The following is a 21,816-nucleotide window of genomic DNA, read 5'->3' as shown; positions in this document are numbered from 1 at the left end:
CCCCCTCGTCTGTATCAGATCCCCCCCAACATCTGACGGAACTCCTGGTCCCTGCCTCTCCCCATGAGAGCCCCGCCTTCCGCAGGCATCCTCTTAGGGCAGTTCAGCAGAGAATTACACACCCTCTTAGCGATTTTCTGTCCACGGACATCCTCGCCCCCCTCCCCCCCGCTTCTTCCTGGCTAGAAACCCTCAGTTGTCCATGCGGTATTCGGAATTGACCCCAATTCTATACTGAGGTCTCTTTTCCTCTGTTGCAAAGTCCCAAATAAGATCAGTTTTAACCCCTTTAACTACTGTCCAGCTCTGGTTTTCTTTGACATGTCGGCTTGGAGTGATGAAAGTTCCCGAGATTGGTAGTGATGGTTGCACAACAATATGAATGGACTGAAGGCCATGAACTGTACGCTTAAAAATGGTTAAAATGGTAGATTTTACGTTATGTATATGTTACCACGAAAAAGAAGCTAGATAGTTAAAAAAAAAAAAAAGACTGAAAAAAGTTAAATACATAAAGGAAGCATTATTTGAGAGATCCTTTAGTTGGCCCTCCTGGAATCCATTGCTTGCTTTAGAGTTCTTGGCTGCTCTCTTTTGGGGTTGCCAGAGAAAAATACAGGATGCCAAGTTAATGTGAATTTCAGATAAAAAGCAAAGATAGATAGATAGATATAGTATAAGTATGTCCCAAACTAAGCGTGGGGCATACTTATACTAAAAAATTATTTATTGTTCATTTTAAATTCAAAATTAACTAGTTGTTTGGTATTTTTATTTGCTGAATCTGGCAACCCTCCTCTCTTCCTAATACTCTCTGAGTTTTGTCCTCCTTCCCTGCCCCTCCTTCTGGGCGAGTTGGGTCAAATTGTCTTTTTTGACAAGAGCATTTTGCTGTCTCGCTGGCTGCAGCGAATGGTCCCCACCGGTGGGGAAAGAACGGGTTTCCACCTGTAGTATAGACTGAATGTCTGTGTCCCCTAAAACTTACTTGTTGACGCCCTCCCCTTCCCTTGGATGGTATTTGGAGATGGGGCTTCTGGGAGGTAACTAGGGTGAGATGTCATAAGGGTGGATGGAAATATGGGATTAGTGCTCTTATAAGAAGACACACCAGAGAGCTTGCTCGCTCTTCCTCTTCACCATGTGAGGACACAGCGGGAAGGCAGGCCAGGAAGAGACTTCTCACTCGGAATCAAAAGGCTGGCACCTTGATGGTGGACTCCCAGCCTCCAGAACCATGAGAAATAATTATTTATGGTGTTTTAGCCAATCAGGCTATGGTGTTTTGTTTTTAACTAACATAACCTGCAAACATATTTACCCCTCACTCCATGTGAGCAATGACTGCACTGTTTAAGGTATCCAGGACACATCAGAGAAGGCAAGATCTACCGTGCACACAGGAGAGGACGGCAGGCTTCGGGGACCTTGGGCAGGTCCTCTAAGGGGGCCTCGGATGCCCCATGTATAAATGGGAGTTGATGCTCGCCCTGCCTCCTTTTGAGAGCCGCAGAGAAAGGATGGCGAAGTGCTTTGTGATCTATAAAGTTTATTCCAATAAGAAAGGAAATTTGTAAGCGCTCCAGGATGTCTGTCTATACGCAGATACACACACACCACATCACATATCAAACCTGGCTGTGTGTTCTCACAACAGTGCTGCTCGACAGCACCCCGGGCCCAGACCCCCAGTTCACCCTCCAGACAGTTCACCCTCCACTTCACACAAGTTGTGTCCCTAAGCTACTGTCCCTCTAGGAGAGGCTCCTCCCAGACCTAATTTTGAAGATTTCCTAGGAGCTGGACTGCAAAGATATTTAACCTTATCTTTTGCCACTTGAGCTGCAATGGGAATCCTTGACCTCACTGGATAAAGAAAAGCTGAATGTCATTCTAACGTGCGGACAGTGAGGCCCTACCTGCCTTCACTGGTCCACTGTTTCATTCCACTTACATGAAATACCCAGGTAAATCCACAGAGACAGAATGCAGATGGGTGATTTCCAGGAGCTGGGGGCGGGGAGAATGGGAAATGGCTGCTTAGTGGGTGCAGCATTTTATTTTGGGGCAATGACAACATTTTGTAAGTACCTAGAAGTAGTGGGTGCACATCACTGTGAATATACTAAACTGAATCGTCCACTCTAAAATGGTCAGTTTTGTTGACTTTCACCTCATTTAACACAGCGACGCTGGGGTGTCAGAGGGCTGCCTGAGCACTAGCTGTTATCCCGGATGTGCTCCTTGACTCCAACAACCAGATGGCCTGGCTCTTAGCCTTTTGTACCCTTGGTGTGCAGAGTGCACTGGATGTGAGGTGGAATCAGAGAATGCGGGGACTTGAAAAGACTTCAGAGGTCATAGAGCCGATGCTCCACTGACAGAGGAGTGAGGGGACAAGGCGGCCACTCCCTGGCTGAGGGCCTTTTATGTGTGTCCTTCAGGGATACCTTTTTCTTTCTTCAGAACAAGCATGAGGAAGACAGAACCGTGCCCCTTGTCACTGAGCAGATGATTGCCGGAGTGTGATGGGCTGTGGCAGAGGCCTTGGAGGGGCACACAGGGCGCTCAGGAGCACAGCAGGGGCACGCATTCAGTTAGGATTGTTTCCAGTTGTGCCAAATAGAAACCTCACTACAGGCCTTGAGCGTTGGGAGTTTCTATCCTCCACATTACAGGAGAACTAGAGATGGGCAGAACAGGGCAGGTGTAGTGACTCTATGGTGCCTTGAGGGACCTGGAATCTTCTGTCTCCTCTGTCTCAGCACGTGGCTCTCAGCCATATGGTTGTAATGTGTGTGCTCCATTCTTGGCATTGCATCTGAGTTCTAGGTGGGAAGAAAGGAAGCACAAAGAAAAAAGGTAAAAGGCAGATATGAGCCCAATCTATTCCTTTTTCAAAAAGCTTCCCTAAGAATCTCCATCCGGCACCTTCCTCTTACATCTTATTGGCCAAGACTGGATCACATGACTGCTGCTAGCTACAGGGTAGTCTTGGGAAATGGGTACTTTTAACTGCCCTGAACAAAACTGGGATTCTGTTAGGAAGAAGAGGAGAATGGACAGAGAGAAGTCAACTGTGCAGAGTCTGCTGGAGACACCTAACCCTCAGTCGAGGAGCTGGGGTTGCCCAGAGAAGGATTTCTGGAGGGTGTGAAGCCAGAGATGAAGCTTAAAGGATAAGCAGGAGTTACCCCAGGGAAGGAGGGGCGTTTACAGGAGTTCCAGCGACATGAGATAGCAGAAGTGTATTAATTAAGGTAAGGCTAGCTACTGCAGCAAACGAAGAGCATATAACAGCTTAAACGCAATGGAAGTTATTTCTCACTAATGGATTATCCCAATCAGTGGACGGCTCTCTTTCATGCTGTAATTCAGGGTCCTGGGTTCTTCCATCTATGGCTCTGCCGTCTTCAACATGGAGCTTCCAAGGCTGGAAGAGGAAAGAGAATGAAGAGCATGCAGAGGTTGATGGAACAGACCTGGATGCACATATATCACTCATGTTCATATTCCACTGCCTAGATCTTGCTCAAACGGCCACATCAGGGGAGGCTGGGAAATATAGTCTGTCTACATTCCCAGTTTCTGCTACAATGATTAGGAAGTGAGAAAATGTAGTGTAAGGTATGAGACATGACCATAAGCAGTTTAGTGTTGCTGAAGGTCAAGGCAGAGAGGAGTGGGGATGAGATTAGAGAAGCAGGAGGAACCAAAGCACAATACTAGGGACCATTTTTGGAGGTCCTGCTCTGTGCTAGGCAATGCACTTGGAACTTGACACATAAAATCTCAATTATGATAAGGCACCTGACGTTTAGAAGAGCAGAGGTGGGAGATCTATGTTTATTTGTGTTATGTAATAATTCTATTCCCTAACAAGTGTAAGAGCTTCACTGTGTGCAAAATGCATGCATATATGCAACATTTAATACTTATAAGAATTTGGTGAGGATAATATTCCCATCATTCTTAGAGAGAGTTGGAGAAAAATGAGGCTTTGAGAGGTGTAAGAACTTATCCAAGGTCAGATAGGTCCACCTCTTAATAAGCACTCTTCTCCACTATCTTACCTCTCAGAGAGGGTCATGTGTCATAGGAAGGAGTCTAGACTCGAGCCGGAATGTGTTGAAACCCTGGGATTATGGCCAGTGGGTTGGGAAGAAGCCGTCCCTTTCTGATGCCAAAATTGGGCTCCCTCAGATTTGCTTGGACTTACCTGTAATCAGCCTCAGGGGGCAGAAAGGACTTCATGAAACCGTGAATGCGTGCTTCTTCGGGCAGCACCTGGCTCTCCCAGGTGAGGAAGGTCTCCCTTTTCAGAGGAAGGGGACGGGGAACTTCAGTGCCCCGCTCTGAGCCCAAAACGGCCTCCTCGAGGACCTTGCACCTCTCCTACCCCCTCCACTGCTGGCCTCCGCTGTGGCCTCGGAGGACTAACACCGGGAAAAGAGGGGGGAGCGCAAGCGGGGCTGACATCCATTAGGCACAGTAACAGAACACTTTTAAAGGCCCACAAAATATTTTAATTAAAATCAGAAGGAAAAAATAATGAGATCGAAGAAGATATTTTAATATATAATATTATATTAATCTATATACCAACATAGTCACAAAATATAATTTTCAATGTTTTTTAATGGAGTAAGTTCCCCACAAAGGCAAAAGTGCTTAGTCTATGAAATTCATTATGAGGGTGGTGTGTGAAAGTGAGGGGAAGAGAAGAGGGGTGTGTGTGTGTGTGCGTGCGGGCGAGCGCACGTCCGCGGTCTCTCAAGGCAGAGATTGAGGACCCAGGACTTGCGGCTCTCAACTCTCCAGCCCTTAGACTTAGGGTCCTCTTTAGGGTCGCAAGCTGCCAGCGTCCATCTCGCTGAACTCCACGCACCGTGACATGCCCTAAGGAACCTGGAACCTGGAGCCAGGCGCCCACGGCCCGCGTGGATCTGCCGCACGCGAGCCGCGCCCCTCTCTTTCTGGCACAGCGCCCGCAGGGCTCAAATCCCCCTGTGCGGGAGCCGGGCGCAGGGCAGCAGGACTAATCCTCGAAACAGCTCCGGGAGGATTACCCTGGCCTCTCAGCGGCGGCGGCAGGGCTCGCCCCCGGGGAGGGGAGGCCAGAGCCGGGAGGCCGCCCAAGGCGGGAAGTCTGCGGCAGGTGAAGGCCAGGCACAGCTTCCCAGCGGGGCAAGGCTAGGAGGAGGTCCTAAGGGGCGGGGCTAAATCAGAGGAGGGACTATGCAAATCACGCGAATTCCAGCCACTGAGCTGAAGCTTGAAAAAACGCAGCCTGGGGGAAAGAATTTAAATCATAAAAATTTAAAAGTATGAAATGTGGAATAATCCCTTAAGGTGCTTATTTAACAACCAAATCATTCTGACACAATGAACCATATGTGCAATGTCCTCCCCCCGACGAATACCCCCACAGGTACCTTGCTTGTTATTCGCACTATCGTCCATTTTCCAATATTTCCGTTGTTGTTCTTACAATGCGAATAAACCAAACAAGCAGTGAAGTTCTTCTCTAGTGGGTGATAGAAACACAAAACCCAGTTTTCCGGGTTTCCGTAAAGTGGTGGGGAAAGATGCGTGATCTAGAAACCGAGTGGATTTGAGCGGAGGAGTAATCGTTATGCAAATACGCTTTCTGGGATGCTAATGTTTACGCAAAGAGACATAATCTAGGTAAGGAGGGCCAAGTGTACTGTGGGCCAGGAGACCCGGCATGAGTATGGGTCATGAATGGAACAGCAGGATCTGGGTAAATCTGTAACCAGAGAGAGCTGGAGCTGAGTGGCGGACCCCGAGCCTAGACAGAAGAGGCCACTGTTCTGGCAGCCACTCCTCACATGTGGGTGTGAAATGTGGTTTGTGCGCGCAGCTGAGAAACTGAACTGTTAATGTGCTTAATTTTAAGTAATTTAAAAATAAATTTAGAAATTGATAACCCATTCAGTTATTGGAAAACAGGTGTGTGTGAGACAACTTGAGTGTGTGAATTTACTTTTTCAATGTAAATTTTGTGAACCCTAAATATAGACCACGTATTTCCAATAAAAACTTAGCATCCAAATTGAAATGTGCTGTAAGCATAAATACACAGTAAACTTCTAGGACTTAGTATGAAAAAAGAATTTTTCAAGCAACTCATTAATAAGTCTTTATATGATTACGTGTTGAAATGATAATATTTTTTGGTACATTGAGTTAAATAAATACATGATTAAAATTAATTTTACTTTTTTTTACTTTTAAAAATGTGGCTACTAGAAATTTAAAAATCACATGCATTGCTCACATTATATTCCTATAGGGCAGCTCTTCTCTAGATGTAAAGCTGCTAAGAGGGACCTAACTCTGGCTTCAGGTGGAAAAGAAGAATTAGCAGGTGGGGCGGAAGGCTCTCCAGGGCAGGGCCGAAGGTGGGTGGGTGGTGGGCACTGGGTGGAAGGGGAGTGGGGGTGGGGGTAGAGACAACTCCATCTGGCAATGTTAAGCACGTGTTTCACGGGGCAGGCCATGTCTGTTATTTGTATCATGAGGCTTAGGTATCTTAGATACCCCTAGGTCTGTATCCCTGAATACCAATGTCTCTTAAAATGGCCTATGTGGCAACAGACTCTAAGGTGACCCCCATGATCCCTATGCCTGGTGTTCACACCCTTCCTAACCTCCTCCCCTTGCACGTGGGCAGAACCTGTGATTTGCTTTTAACTAGGAGAAGACAGCAAAGGTGACAGGAGGGATGTGATCGCGTGTGCAGGAACACGATTACATTACAGAGGACGGTAAAGCTACGATACCATCATGCCGGGGCAAGCCCTGCTGCCTTTGAAGAAACAGGCTGCCATGTTGTGAGCCGCCACATGGAGAGGGCCATGCAGCAAGGAGCCAAGGAGGCCTCCAGTCAGCGTCGGAGAACGGAGGCCTTCCGTCTGGCAGCTTGCAAGGAACCCGCTGCCGCCGCGTGCGCTCAGAAGCAGATCCCTCCCTAGTGAGAGCCGGGACGAGAACCCAGCCCTGGCCAACACAGTTCTGTTTTTAATTGAGATGTAATTCACATACCACAAAATCTGCCCTTTTAAAGTGTGCAATTCAATGGTTTTTAGTATATTCACAAAGCTGGGCAACCATCACCACTATCTAATTCCAAAATATTTTCATCACACAGAAAAGAAACCCCATTCCCATTAGCAGTCATTCCCCATTCTCCCCTTGCCTGGCCCCTGGAAACCACTAACCTACTTTGTCTCTATGGACAGCTTCATTGCTGCCTTACAGAGTACCCAGTTCATTCGTGCCCACACTGCCGCCCTACAGAAACTGTGAGATGATAAATGTGTGGGGTTTTAAGCCTCTAAGTTTTTGGTAAAATTATTACACAGCAATAGACAACTAATATAGATTTTGGTACTGGAAATGGGGTGCTGCTGTAACAAATACAATCACAAGTTGCTTAACGAGGGGATGAGCTTCTGAGAATGCATTGTTAGGCGATTTTGTCATGTGAACACCACTGAGTCCACTTACACAAACGTGGATGGTCTAGCCTGCCACACACCTAGGCTGTATGCTACTAATCTTATGAGACCCCCATCAGACGTGTGGTCCATCGTTGACCAAAAGGTTGTTATTCAGGTGCATGACTGTACCTGAAAATGTGGCAGTGGCTCTGGAACTGTGCAGCGGGCAGAGGCTGGGAGAATTTTGAGGAGTGTGAGAGAGAAAGCCTGGACTGGCTTGATGAGACTCATAGTTGAAATGTGGCCTGGAGGACTCGCCAGTGAGCTTTCAAAGGAGGTGAGGATTTTATTAGCAGCTAGAAGAAGGCGACCCTCGTTAAGTAACAGCAGAAAGCTTAGAAAAATTGTCTCCTGCAGTTATGTGGAAAACGGAACATGTAAGTGATAAATTGGTTAATATAACTGAGGAGATTCCCAAGCAAAATGTTGAGGTGCTGCCTGGTTTCTTCTTGCTGCTCATAGCAAAATATGAGAGGAGAGAGAAAAATTGAGGGAAACACTGGTTTAAAAACTACGGGGAAGGAATCAGGACTTGACGACTTTGAAAATTCTCAGCCTCCCCACATAGCAAAAGATGCAGAAATTAAGAAATGGCCTCCAAGCACATGGAATAGAGATAAACCCTGGTCTTGAGAAAAAAAAGAAAGTGTGACTATACAATCTTTTGTTAAAACATCGTGAAGATCAAAGCATCAGAGCAGGATTGAGTCACAGAAAGGGCACTTTCAGAAATTAAGAATGTGCCTCACAGAACCTCTTAATCCAACAATGGGGCCTCAAGGAAACCAAGTGAGTTGTCTGTCGGCCATCTCAGCAGGAGCTGGGGAGAAAAGGGTTTATCTCACAAAGATCTGGGTGTGACTTTTGCCTAATGGAAAGAGCCCCATGGAAAACCACGGAAGACACAAAATTTTTGAGAAAGCTATTTCAGCAAGTGCACTGCCAGCTTGGACTGTAAGGGTGAGAGAGAATACAAAATGAAAGGAGGCTGTAAGATCCACAAAATTCTACTGGCAGGAAGAAAGCTGATAAAACTACTCAGCCACAATCACATGCAACGTTTCATGAAAAAAGAAGAATGACGCAGAGAGGAGAAGCCCGGAGCAAAGCCAAGAGACATGGAATTAGTCTCAGGTCTTAAAACCTAATCAGGGAGTGACGTCAGCATCATGGCAGAGTGAGCTGTTCCCTTAGTCTCTCCCAACTAAGATACAACCAAAAGGACGTTCATTAACCAACAGAGGACACCCACATAGCACAAAGGAAAATCGCAGCTCTGTAGCGGACCAGGTTAGCAAACACTTATTACAACACTAAAGATAAAGGGAAGGGAAGCATCAAAAATAACTATAATTTTATGTATTTATTTTTCCATCTTTAGTTTCATTTATTTTTTGAACTGAAAAGAGAAAATCTAGGTCCAAGCTAAATGGGTTTAGTAATTTGTCTGAAGTTGTTAGATCTTCTTCTTTTTTATTTATTGCAGTAACATTGGTTTATAACATTATATAAATTTCAGGTGTACAGCATTATATTTTGATTCCTGTGTAGACTGCATCATGCTCACCACCCAAAGACTAATTAGCACCCATCACCACACACATGTGCCCAATCACCCCTTTCACCCTCCTCCTCCGCCCTTCCCCTCTGGTAACCGCCAATCCAATCTCTGTCTCTATGTGACTGTTTGTTGTTGTTGTTTTTATCTTCTACTTATGAGTGAGATCACACGGTATTTGATTTTCTCTCTCTGACTTATTTCACTTAGCATAATACACTCAAGGTCCATCCATGTTGTCACAAATGGCCAGATTTCATCGTTTCTTATGGCCGAGTAGTATTCTATTGTGTATATATATCACATCTTCTTTATCCACTCTTCCCTTGATGGGTACCTAGGTTGTTTCCAAGTCTTGGCTATTGTGAATAATGCTGCAATGAACATAGGGGGCATGTATCTTTACTCATTCACGTTATCATGTTCTTTGGATAAATACCTAGCAGTGGAATAGCGATATCATATGGTAGTTCTATTCTTAATTTTTTGAGGAATCTCCATACTGTTTTCCATAGTGGCTGCACCAGTTTGCACTCCCACCAACAGTGTATGAGAGTTCCCTTCTCTCCACATCCTCTCTAACACTTGTTATTTCCTGTCTTGTTAATTATAGCCATTCTGACAGGAGTGAGGTGATATCTCATTGTAGTTTTGGTTTGCATTTCCCTGATAGTTAATGAGGTTGAACATCTTTTCATGTGCCTGCTGGCCATCTGTATATCTTCTTTGGAAAAGTGTCTCTTCATATCCTCTGCCCATTTTTTAATTGGTTGCTAGTTTTTTTGTTGTTGAGATGTATGAGTTCTTTATATGTTTTGGATATTAGCCCCATATCAGATATATGGTTCGCTAATATCTTCTCTCATTTGTTAGGTTGTCTTTTCCTTTTGTTGATGGTTTCCTTTGCTGTGCAGAAGCTTTTTAGTTTGATGTAGTCCCATTTGTTTATTTTTTCTATTGCTTCCTTGCCTGGTCAGACATGGTATTCAAAAAGATCCTGCTAAGACTGAGGTCAAAGAGTGTACTTCCTATATTTTCTGCTAGGATTTTAATGGTTTCAGGTCTTACCTTCAAGTCTTTAATACATTTTGAGTTAATTTTTGTGTATAGTATAAGATAATGGTCTACTTTCATTCTTTTGCGTGTGGCTGTCCAGTTTTCCCAACACCATTTATTGAAGAGACTTTCCTTTCTCCATTCTATGTTCTTGGCTCCTTTGTTGAAAATTAGCTGTCTATAGATGTGTGGGTTTATTTCTGGGCTTTCAGTTCTGTTCCATTGATCTGTGTGTCTGTTTTTGTATCACTGCCATGCTGTTTTGATTACTATAGCTTTGTAGTATATTTTGAAGTCAGAGATTGTGATGCCTCCAGCTTTTTTCTCTTTTTCTCTGGATTGCTTTGGCTATGCTGGGTCTTTTGTTGTTCCATGTAAATTTTACAATTCTTTGTTCTATTTCTGTGAAAAATGTTGCTGGAACTTTGTTAGAGATTGCATTGAATCTGTAGATTGCTTTAGAAAGTATGGACATTTTAACTATGTCAATTCTTCCAATCCAAGAGTATGGGATATATTTCCATTTCTTGTGTCTTCTTCAGTTTCACCAGGGAAGCATCAGGTCTGGACTTTTACTTTTAGGGAGGTCTTTGATTACTTTTTCCGTCTCCTTACTGATGGTTGGCCTATTGAAATTCTATATTTCTTCTTGATTCAGTTTTGGAGTTTTATAAAAATTTATCCATTTCTTCTAGATTATCCAATTTTTTGGCATGTACCTTTTGTGGTATTCTCTTATAATCTTCTGTATTTCTGAGGTGTCCATGGTAACTTCTCCTCTTTCATTTCTGATTTTGTTTATTTGAGCCTTCTCTCTTTTTTTCTTGGTGAGTCTAGCTAAAGGTTTGTCAATTTTGTTTATCTTTTCAAAGAACCAGCTCTTGGTTTCATTGATTTTTTCTATTGTTTTTAAATTCTCTCTTTCATTGATTTCTGCTCTGATTTTTATTACTTCCTTCCTTCTACTGAGTTTGGGGTTTGTTTGTTCTTCTTTTTCCAGTTCCTTTAGGTGCACTGTTAGATTGTTTATTTGAAGTTTTTCTTGTTTCTGTGTTAGGCCTTTACTGCTATAAACATCCCTCTTAGAACTGCTTTTGCTGTATCCCATAAATTTTGGGATGTTGTATTTTCATTTTCGTTTTCATTTGTCTCCAGGTTTTTTAGATTTCCCCTTTGATTTCTTCATTGACTCAATAATTGTTCAATAGCATTTTGTTTAATCTCCACATATTTGTGGCTTTTCTTATTTTCTTCCTGTAGTTGATTTCTAGTTTCATTCCTTTGTGGTCAGAAAAGATGCTTGGTATTATTTCAATCTTCTTAAATTTATTGAGACTTGCTTTGTGGCATAATATGTGATCAATCCAGGAGAATGTTCCATGTGCATTTGCAAAGAATATGTGTTCTCCAGTTCTTGGATGCAATGTTCTGTAAATATCTACTATGTCTGTCTGGTCTAATGTGTTGTTTAAGGCCAATGTTTCCTTATTGATCTTCTGTTTGGATGATCTATCCATTGGAGTAAATGGAGTGTTAAAGTCCCCTACTATTATTGTGTTACTGCCTATTTCTCTTTTTATGTTTGTTAATAATTGCTTTATATATTCTGGTGCTCTTATGTTGGGTGCATAGATATTTACAAGTGTTATATCCTCTTGTTGGATTGTTCCATTTATCATTATGTAGTGCCCTTCTTTGTCTCTTGTTAGTTTTTGTTTTAAAGTCTGTTTTGTCTGATATAAGTATTGCTACCCCGGCTTTCTTTTCATTGCCATTTGCATGGAGCATCTTTTTCCATCCCTTTACTTTCAGTTTCTGAGTGTCTTTAGGTCTGAAGTGTAACCACTTCATTTTAATCACAAACTCACAACACAAAACAGAATAATTTGTGACAAGAATAACTTAGATGGGGAAGAAGAAAGGGATGAAACCTGCTTAGGCTAATGGAGATAAGAAGCCATCAGAAAATGGACTATCTCATCTATGAGATGTTTTATACAAACTACATGGTAACCACTAAACAAATAATCAGAACAGAGACACAAATGATAACTATAGAGAAACCTGAGAAAACCATCATAGAAAATCACCAAACTGAAATGGCAGTCAGACATACACTGGAAGGGAAACAAAGGAAATATAAAACAATCAGAAAACAAATGATAAAATGGCAGTATTAAGCCCTCATATATCAATAATCACTCTAAATGTAAATAGATTGAATTCTCTAATCAAAAGACATAGAGTGGCTGGATGGATTAAAAAGCAAGACCCAAAAATATGCTGCCTCCAGGAAACACATCTCAGCTCTAAAGACAAACACAGGCTCAGAGTGAAGGGATGGAAGACAATACTCCAAGCAAATGATAAACAAAAGAAAGCAGGTATTGTCGTACTTCTATCAGACAAAGTAGACTTCAAGATAAAAAAGGCAATGAAAGACAAAGAGGGACAGTACATAATGATAAAAGGGATATTCCACCAAGAGGACATAACACTTATGAAAATATATGCACCTAACACAGAAGTATCAAAGTATATAAGGCAACTATTAACAGACCTAAAGGAGAAATTGACAGCAACACAATAATAGCAGGGGGACCTCAACACCCCACTTACATCAATGGATAGGTTGTTCAGACAAAGTCAACAAGGAAACAGTGGTCTTAAATGAAATACTAGACCAGATGGACTTAATAGATAGATATATATATAGAATATTCCATCCACAAACAGCAGAATACACATTCTTCTCAAGTGAACATGGAACATTCTCAAGGATAGACCATACGTTGGGAAACAAGGAAACCCTCAATAAATTTAAGAAGATTGAAATCATATCAAGCATCTTTTCCAACCACAATGCTATGAAACTAGAAATCAACCACAAGAAAAAGGCTAAGAAAGTGACAAATATGTGGAGACTAAACACCATGCTACTAAACAACAATTGGACCAATGAAGAAATCAAAGGGGAAATCAAAAATTATCTGGAGACAAAAGAAAATGAAAGTGTATCATACCAACTCTTATGGGATGCAGCAAAAGCAGTTCTAAATGGTAAATTCATAGCAATACAGGCACTTCAACAAACAAGAAAAATCTCAAATAAGTAATCTTAAACTAACAGAACTAGAAAAAGAAGAACAAACAAAGCCCTAAGTCAGCAGAAGGAGGGAAATAATAAAAATTAGAGCAGAAATAAATGAAATCGAAACCAAATAAAGAGTAGAAAGGATCAATGAAACTAAGAGCTAGTTCTTTGAGAAGATAAATAAAATTGAAAAACCCTTAGCCAGACTCACTAAGAAAAAAAAGAGAGAAGCCTCCAATAAATAAAATTAGAAATGAAAGAGGAGAATTTACAATAGCTACCACAGAAATACAAAAGATTATAAGAGAATGCTATGAAAAACTATATGCCCACCAATTGGATAATCTAGAAGAAATGGATACATTCTTAGACTCATACAACCTCCCAAAACTGAATCAAGAAGAAATAGAGAATCTGAATAGATTAATCACAAGCAAAGAGATTGAAACAGTAATCTAAAACAACTCCTAAAAAACAAAAGTCTGGGACCAGATGGCTTCTCTGCAGAATTTGATAAAACATTCAAAGAAGAGTTAATACCTATCTTTCTCAAACTATTCCCCAAAATTGAAGAAGGTAAAATGCTTCCTAACTCATTCTATGAGGCCAACATCACCCCAATCCCAAAACCAGACAAGGACAACACAAAGAAGGAAAATGATAGGCCAACATCACTGATGAACATAGATGCAAAAATCCTCAACAAAATATTGGCAAACTGAATACAGCAATACATTAAAAGGATCATACACCATGATCAAGTGGGATTTATACTAAGGAAGCAGGGATGGTTCGACATCTGTAAATCAATGTGATACACCACATTAACAAAATGAGGAATAAAAATCACATGCTCATCTCAATAGATGCAGACAAAGCATTTGACAAGATCCAACATCCATTTATGATAAAACTCTCAGTAGAGGCTGGCCCTGTGGGCTAATGGTTAAGTTTGGTGCTCTCTGCTTCAGGGGCCAGGGTTCAGTTCCTGGGCACAGACCTACACCACTTGTGTAGCCATGCTGTGGCAGCAACCCACGTGCAAAATAGAGGAAGACTGGCACAGATGTTTGCTCAGGGTGAATCCTCCTCAGACAAAAAGAGGAGGATTAGCAACAGATGTTAGCTCTGGCCAAATCTTCCTCAGCAAAAAACTCCCCCCAAAACCAAAAACTTCTCAATAAAATGGGTATAGAAGGAAACTATCTCAAGCTAATAAGGCCCTATATGGCAAATTCACAGCCAACATTATACTCAGTAGTGAGAAACTGAAAGCCATCCATCTGAGAACAGGAATAAGACAAGGGTATCCACTCTTGCCACTCCTATTTAACATAGTTCTGGAGGTCCTGGCCAGAGCAATCAGGCAAGAAAAAGGAATAAAAGGAATCCAAATTGGAAAGGAAGAAGTGAAACTCTCACTGTTGGCAGATGACATGATTCTACATATAGAAAACCCTAAAGAATCCATCGGAAAACCATAAGAAATAATCAACAACTACAGCAAAATTTCAGGGTACAAAATCAACTTACAGAAATTCAGTTGCATTTCTATACTCTAATAACAAACTAACGGAAGGAGAACTTAAGAATACAATCTAATTTACAATCACAACAAAAAGAATAAAGTATCCAGGAATAAATTCAATCAAGGATATGAAAAACCTATACACTGAAAACTATAAGACATTATTGAAAGTAATTGAAGATGACACAAAGAAATGGAAAGATATTCCATGCACATGGATTGGAAGACTAAACATAGTTAAAATGTCCATTCTACCTAAAGCAATCTACAGATTCAATGAAATCTCTAACAAAGTTCCAGCAACATTTTTCACAGAAATAGAACAAAGAATTGTAAAATTTACATGGAACAACAAAAGACCCAGCATAGCCAAAGCAATCCAGAGAAAAAGAGAAAAAAGCTGGAGGCATCACAATCTCTGACTTCAAAATATACTACAAAGCTATAGTAATCAAAACAGCATGGCAGTGATACAAAAACAGACACACAGATCAATGGAACAGAACTGAAAGCCCAGAAATAAACCCACACATCTATAGACAGCTAATTTTCAACAAAGGAGCCAAGAACATAGAATGGAGAAAGGAAAGTCTCTTCAATAAATGGTGTTGGGAAAACTGGACAGCCACACGCAAAAGAATGAAAGTAGACCATTATCTTATACTATACACAAAAATTAACTCAAAATGTATTAAAGACTTGAAGGTAAGACCTGAAACCATTAAAATCCTAGCAGAAAATATAGGAAGTACACTCTTTGACCTCAATCTTAGCAGGATCTTTTTGAATACCATGTCTACTCAGGCATAGGAAACAAAAAAAATAAATAAACAAATAGGAGTACATCAGACTAAAGAGCTGCTGCAAGGCAAAGGAAACCATCAACAAAACGAAAAGACAACCCACCAACTGGGAGAAAATATTTGCAAATCATATATCTGACAAGGGGTTAATCTGCAAAATATATAAAGAATTTACACAACTCAACAACAACAAAACAAACAACCCGATCAAAAAATGGGCAGAGGATATCAACAGACATTTTTCCAAAGAAGATATACAGATGGGCAATAGGCACGTGAAAGGATATTCAATCTCATTAACTATCAGGGAAATGCAAACCAAAACTGCAATGAGATATCACCTCACTCTCATCAGAATGGCTATAATTAACAAGACAAGAAACAACAAATGTTGGAGAGGATGTGGAGAAGGGGAACCCTCATACACTGCTGGTGGGAATGCAAACTGGTGCAGCCACTATGGAAAACAGTATGGAGATTTCTCAAAAAATTAAAAATAGAAATACCATATGATCTAGCTATCCCACTAATGGGTATTTATTCAAAGAACTTGAAATCAGCAACTCAAAGAGACTTATGCACCCCTATGTTCATTGCAGCATTATTCACAACAGCCAAGATGTGGAAGCAACTCAAATGCCCATCGACTGATGATTGGATAAAGAAGATGTGGTATATATATATATACACAATTGAACACTACTCAGCCATAAAAAAGACAAAATTGTCCCATTCACAACAACATGGATGGACTTTGAGGGTATTATGTTAAGTGAAATAAGCTAGACAGAGAAAGACAAACACTGTATCATTTCACTCACACGTGGAAGGTAAACAAACACATGGACAAAGAGAACAGATTAGTAGTTACCAGAGGGGAAGCCAGTTGCAGGGTGGGTGAAAGGGGTAAAGGGGCACATATATATGGTGACAGATAAAAATTAGATGGTGGTGAGGTGGTGGTGAGCACAATGCAGTCTATACAGAAACTGATAAATAATAATTTACACCTGAAATTAACAATGTTATAAGCCATTATGACCTCAATAAAATAGTTTTTTTTAAAAAAAAACCCTAATCTGGGAACACTCAACATTTGCCCAGCTGAATTTCAGAACTGCTACGGACCAGCGATTCCTTTCTACCTCTGATGTTACCTGTTCTTGAACAGGAAAGTCTGTAACAGCTATAGCTGTTATCCCACCATGGTATGTTGTGTGTGTGTGTACACAGATACCTTGTATCTTTGGTTTTACAGATCAAATAAGAGGAACACCTAAAGGAAACTCATCTATACCTAAAACTGATTTAGATGAGATTCTGGACTTTGAGCTTTAGGGGATCTTGGGAGGGAGGTGAATGTGTTTTGCAAGTGCAATGAACATGAGTCACTGAGGGACAGAGGACAGAGTAGACAGACTCTAAGGTGACCCCCATCATCCCCACCTCATGGTATTCACACCATTGCATATCCTCTTCCCTTGCATGTGGGCATAACCTGTGCGTTGCTTCTGGTCAACAGAGCACAGCAAAGGTGACAGTATATATGCGATTATGCATCCATGATTATGTTACATAAGACTGTAACACCTGGCTTGCTAGGGCACTGTCTTCCCTGCTGGCTTTGAAGAACCCGGCTGCCATGTTGCCATATGGAGAGCGCCATGCAGCAAGGAGCCAGAGACACCTCCAGTGGACATCCAACAAGAACTGAGGCTTTCATCCAGCAGCCTGCAAGGAACTGTATGCTGCCTTGTAAGCCTGGAAGCAGATCCTTCCCCAGTTGAGCCCTAGATGAGAACCGTGCTCTGGCCAACACCATGTCTGCTGACTGCAGAGGACCCAGTTAAGCTGTGCCCAGACTCCTGATTTTCAGAAATTATGAGATAGTGGGTGTTTGAAGCTGCTAAGTTTTTGGTAATTTGTTACCCAGCAACAGAGAACTGCTACAGCATACAAGGCCTTCCTCAATCTGAGCGTCACCTCCATCTCTCTGACCTCATCTCCTGCCACTCTGCCGCTGGCTCACTCCACTGTAACCACACTGACCCTTCGCTGATCTTCGAAACCAAGTGAGCACCTGCCTGGAATGCTCTTCCTGCGCATAAATCACAACTCACTCCCTTGGCTCCTTCAGTTTATTGCTAAAATTTTCCCATCACAGCGAGGCCTTCCCTGGTCACCCTTTAAAATTGCAGCCTACCCCTCCCTGGACTCCCAGCACTCCCTATCCTTCTTCCTTCTTTATTTTTCTCCAAGGCTTTTATCATCATTTTTGCTTGGTTTTTTTACTGTTGCATCCCCAGATCATGGGAGATGCTCATTAAGCGCTAGCAGAGAAAATAAATGAAGCATGGAGATTTGTGGATGTTGGAGATGGTTAGGATAATGAAGAGGAAGAGACTGTAAGGCTGGAGGACATTTTCTGGCTGGCAGATTTCTATAGAGTCCAACTTCTAACCCACTTTTCCTGGACGCACTTCTTATTACAGGGAATATGATTGTGCAGTTGGGGAACGGCTTGTGGGTCTATGCCTATGCTCTCTAAAATAGCAACGACCGTATACATCTAGTTACTTGAGGTATGTAGAGGGATTAACACATAGTATACCTAGTAAGTGGTCAGTAGTGATGGATGATCCTCATTATACACAGGGACATCCAGATCTAGAGAAGTCAGTAAACTTAACCAAGTTCACTCAGTTATTTCATTTGCGATCTAGAAACCAGGAAAAAAGGTCTCCTGTCTCACAAGCCACAGCTGGAGAAAGTGGAGCAGTCGCCCCCTGGAGTGGGAGGCAGGAGCTGTGGGTTCAAATCCAGCTCTGCCACCAAAGGGCCACATATCCAGGGTAAGCATTCTCCACCTGGGGGAGGAGCTGATGTCACCCACCGAGCTGAACGCCGGTTACTTCCTGACCAGACAGAGAAGATGAGGGAGCTGCCATTTGCCCAATGCTAGAGGCCCCTGGGTGACACACAAAAGGAAGGGCCAGAAGCCCTGAGCTGAGAGGTGCAAGGCCCTCTGGGAGCTGGCCGGGCAGAGCTGACTGCGGAAACCCCTGTGGCCTCAGCAGGCCTTTCTCTGTCCTGTCTTCCGGTACACTTCCTTCTCTCCCTTTCCTTCCTTCTCCTGCCTTACTTCCTCCTCTGTTCTCTGTCCTCCCTTCTTCCTCTTTTTTTTCTCTCTCTCCTCTCTTCCTTGTCTTCATCTCTCTGGGTTTCTCAGTCCTTCCGTTTTCTGTATTTCCTGTCTCCCTCTTGCTCCCTCTGCTCCTCCCTTCTTCCTGCCTCTCTCAGCCTCTCCTCCAGGTTCAGGTTCTACCAGGGCAGCACGTCCCAGAGCCGGTGGGGATCCTTGGGGAGCTTCAACTGACTGTGGAGAATGCTTGCATGGACTGGGGCAATTCCTGTGTGTGCAGAGCACTTTGCTCAGAATTTTCTCTGGTGGAGCCAGTGATTGAGGAGTCTGCAGTGGCATCCACACTCCAGAGAGCAGGCACAGCCAGAAGTCAGGACTGTTTGTGGGAAAACCGATTGACCTGTTCTCTTCCACTGTTCTACTCCTAAACTAGCTGGGCAACCTTGGGGAAATCACCTCACTTCTCTGAGCCCCACTTTCCTTATTTGTAAGATCGAAATAGTAATACCCACCTCCTAGGGTCATTTGAGGATTCAGTCCAATTGAATAAGTATTTCCCTAGGGATTCCAATTTGCCAGGCACTGTGTTAGTTGCAGCGGGAAACAAAGAGGGATTAGATATAGGCTCAAAACTCAAGGCAGCTGGGAGAACTGACATTTGAATTAACCTTTATACAAGCAGAATGAAAATGTTAATGAGAAGTATATGGAAATGCACTGCGGGAACTGGGAGGAATATGTGATGAGCTCTGACTGGGGAGAACGTTGAGATTTTTCAGAAGTGTGTTGTCAGAATTGCAATAGACAAAAGAGAATGGGAAGGGGGCCGGCCCGGTGGCGCAGCGGTTAAGTTCGCACGTTCCGCTTCTCGGCGGCCCGGGGTTCGCTGGTTCGGATCCCGGGTGGGGACATGGCACTGCTTGGCAGCCATGCTGTGGTAGGCGTCCCACGTAGTTTATAAACTAGAGGAAGATGGGCACGGATGTTAGCTCAGAGCCAGGCTTCCTCAGCAAAAAGAGGAGGACTGGCAGTAGTTAGCTGAGGGCTAATCTTCCTCCAAAAAACAAAACAAAACAAACAAACAAACAAAAAAGAGAATGGGAAGACAAAGATGGAGGGAGTGAAGTGAGCAAAGCTGTGTACGCGTGAGAGGGGCCGGTGTTTGGAGGGAGGGTCTGGTGTGCATGCATGGTGAGAGGCGAGCAAAGTAACTGACGTCCTAGCTCAGCAAGATTCTTTAGGCTTTCAAGCCCTTTTGGCTGTGATCCACAGCAAGAAGGACATGGCATACCTAAATAAACACACAGACGTATTAAATAGGTAGACCTAACTGAGCCAAAAGTTTTAAAAGATCATCTTTAACCCTATCGCATGCGTTGCACTCTGTTTTCTTCTCTATTGTGTTCTATTTCATATTTTTAATGACCCATTACATTGATTTTATGACCCCCTACTGCCTGCACTTTGCCAAGCACTGTTCAGACAGTGGGGAACCCCTGCAGGTTTCTTGAAGAGGGCAGTGAAACCCGCTTCCTCTGGGAAGCCCCTCTTGTGGAGGTGAGGAGAGAGCTTGGAAGTGGGGTGGGAGGGGAGGCAGTGAGCCATCGTGAGGCTGTGGTACCAGTCCCAGGGAGAGAGCAGATCAAGAGGGTTGGGATTAATCAGGGAGCCCTAGGCTAGGGAAGAGCTGTGAGTATGCTTGCCCTCAGTAAAGACTTCGAGTGGGAAAGGATCAAGAGCTAAGGCAGTGTCGGGATCCCTGGCGGATCAGGGCAGGGTATGACTTTTCCTCTGGAGCAGATCTCACTGTGGCTCTCTGGGTGTCTAGTGATCCAGGCAGAACCCTCAGCCCTGGCCTGTCCTCTTGCTAGGGCTCCCTGCCAGCACAGTGAGGGCTGGAGGAAAGAATATGGCTGGCTGAGGGCGAAGCCATCATTGCAGGATCCCCACACCCTCCGTTCTATGCACCTTCATATACAATGCATATTCATGTGCATCTTCATATACAAAGAACAGCATGGTTTTTCAGATCCAGATCCAAACCTCATGGTCAGTACCTTTCTTCCTCAAAGAATGGGAGCTGGGGTCCTACTCCTTGCTTGGTGATTATGCTCAGCCATGGGCCCAGGCCTGGTTGATAGGAGGGACTGAAAAGAACGTGAGCCTTGACACCAGATGACTCTAGGTTCAAGCCCCAGCTTTCCTACCTAGTAGCTGTGTGATCCTGGAGAAGTCACTTCACTACTCTGAGCCTCATTTTTCTCACATGTAAGATGGGGATAACAACCCCTCTTACCTGTTGGAAGATCAGCAGCCCTGGTTCTCTTCTCTTCTTGCTCTAGCCTCTTCACTTAGTGAATATTGTCCACACTCATGGCTTCAATTAAAAAAAAATTTATTAAAGTGTAAGTTACATGCAGTAAAATTCACACAGTTTCGTGTACAGTTCTGTGAGTTTTGACATGCGTATAGGCCTGTAACTACCACCACAATCAAGATATGGGACAGTTCCATCAGCCCCAAGGACCTGCGCCCCCGCCCCAACTCCTCTGCCGTCAGCCCACCCCATCTCTGCTCCCTGCAACCACAGCTCCCATTTCTATCGCTCAGACTGGTTTTGCCTGTCCTAGAATGTCAGGTAATTTGAATCACACATCTATACTCTTTCACACCTGACTTCTTTCACTAAGCACGGTACTTCTGAGATTCGTCCGTGTTGTCACACGTCCCTGTAGTTTGTTTCTTTTTGCTGACAAGCAGCATTCCCTTGGGCAGCTCTTCCACAGTTGTTCACCCCTTCGCAATTGATCCATATTATTTTGGGTTGTTTTCATTTGGGAGTTGTGATGACGAAGCAGTGATGAACACTATTTTGCAAGTCTTTGTGTGAACAAATGTTCTTATCTCTCTAGGGTAAATATCTAGACTGCAAGAGCTGGGTTGTGTGGTAAGTACATGTTTAACTGTTGAAGAAACTGCCTGATTCAACGACAGCAAACTGGTTGCACAATTTTACGTGTCCACCAGTAACGCATGTGAGCTTGGCTTGTTCCACGTCCTGGCCAACATCTAGGTTTGTCAGTCTTTTAAAATTTTAGCCATTCTAGCG

Source organism: Equus przewalskii, chromosome 5 (assembly GCF_037783145.1).
Source record: "Equus przewalskii isolate Varuska chromosome 5, EquPr2, whole genome shotgun sequence".
In the NCBI taxonomy this organism is placed as follows: domain Eukaryota; kingdom Metazoa; phylum Chordata; class Mammalia; order Perissodactyla; family Equidae; genus Equus; species Equus przewalskii.
The sequence above is the reverse complement of the archived record's forward strand: the minus strand, read 5'-3'. Positions refer to the sequence as shown.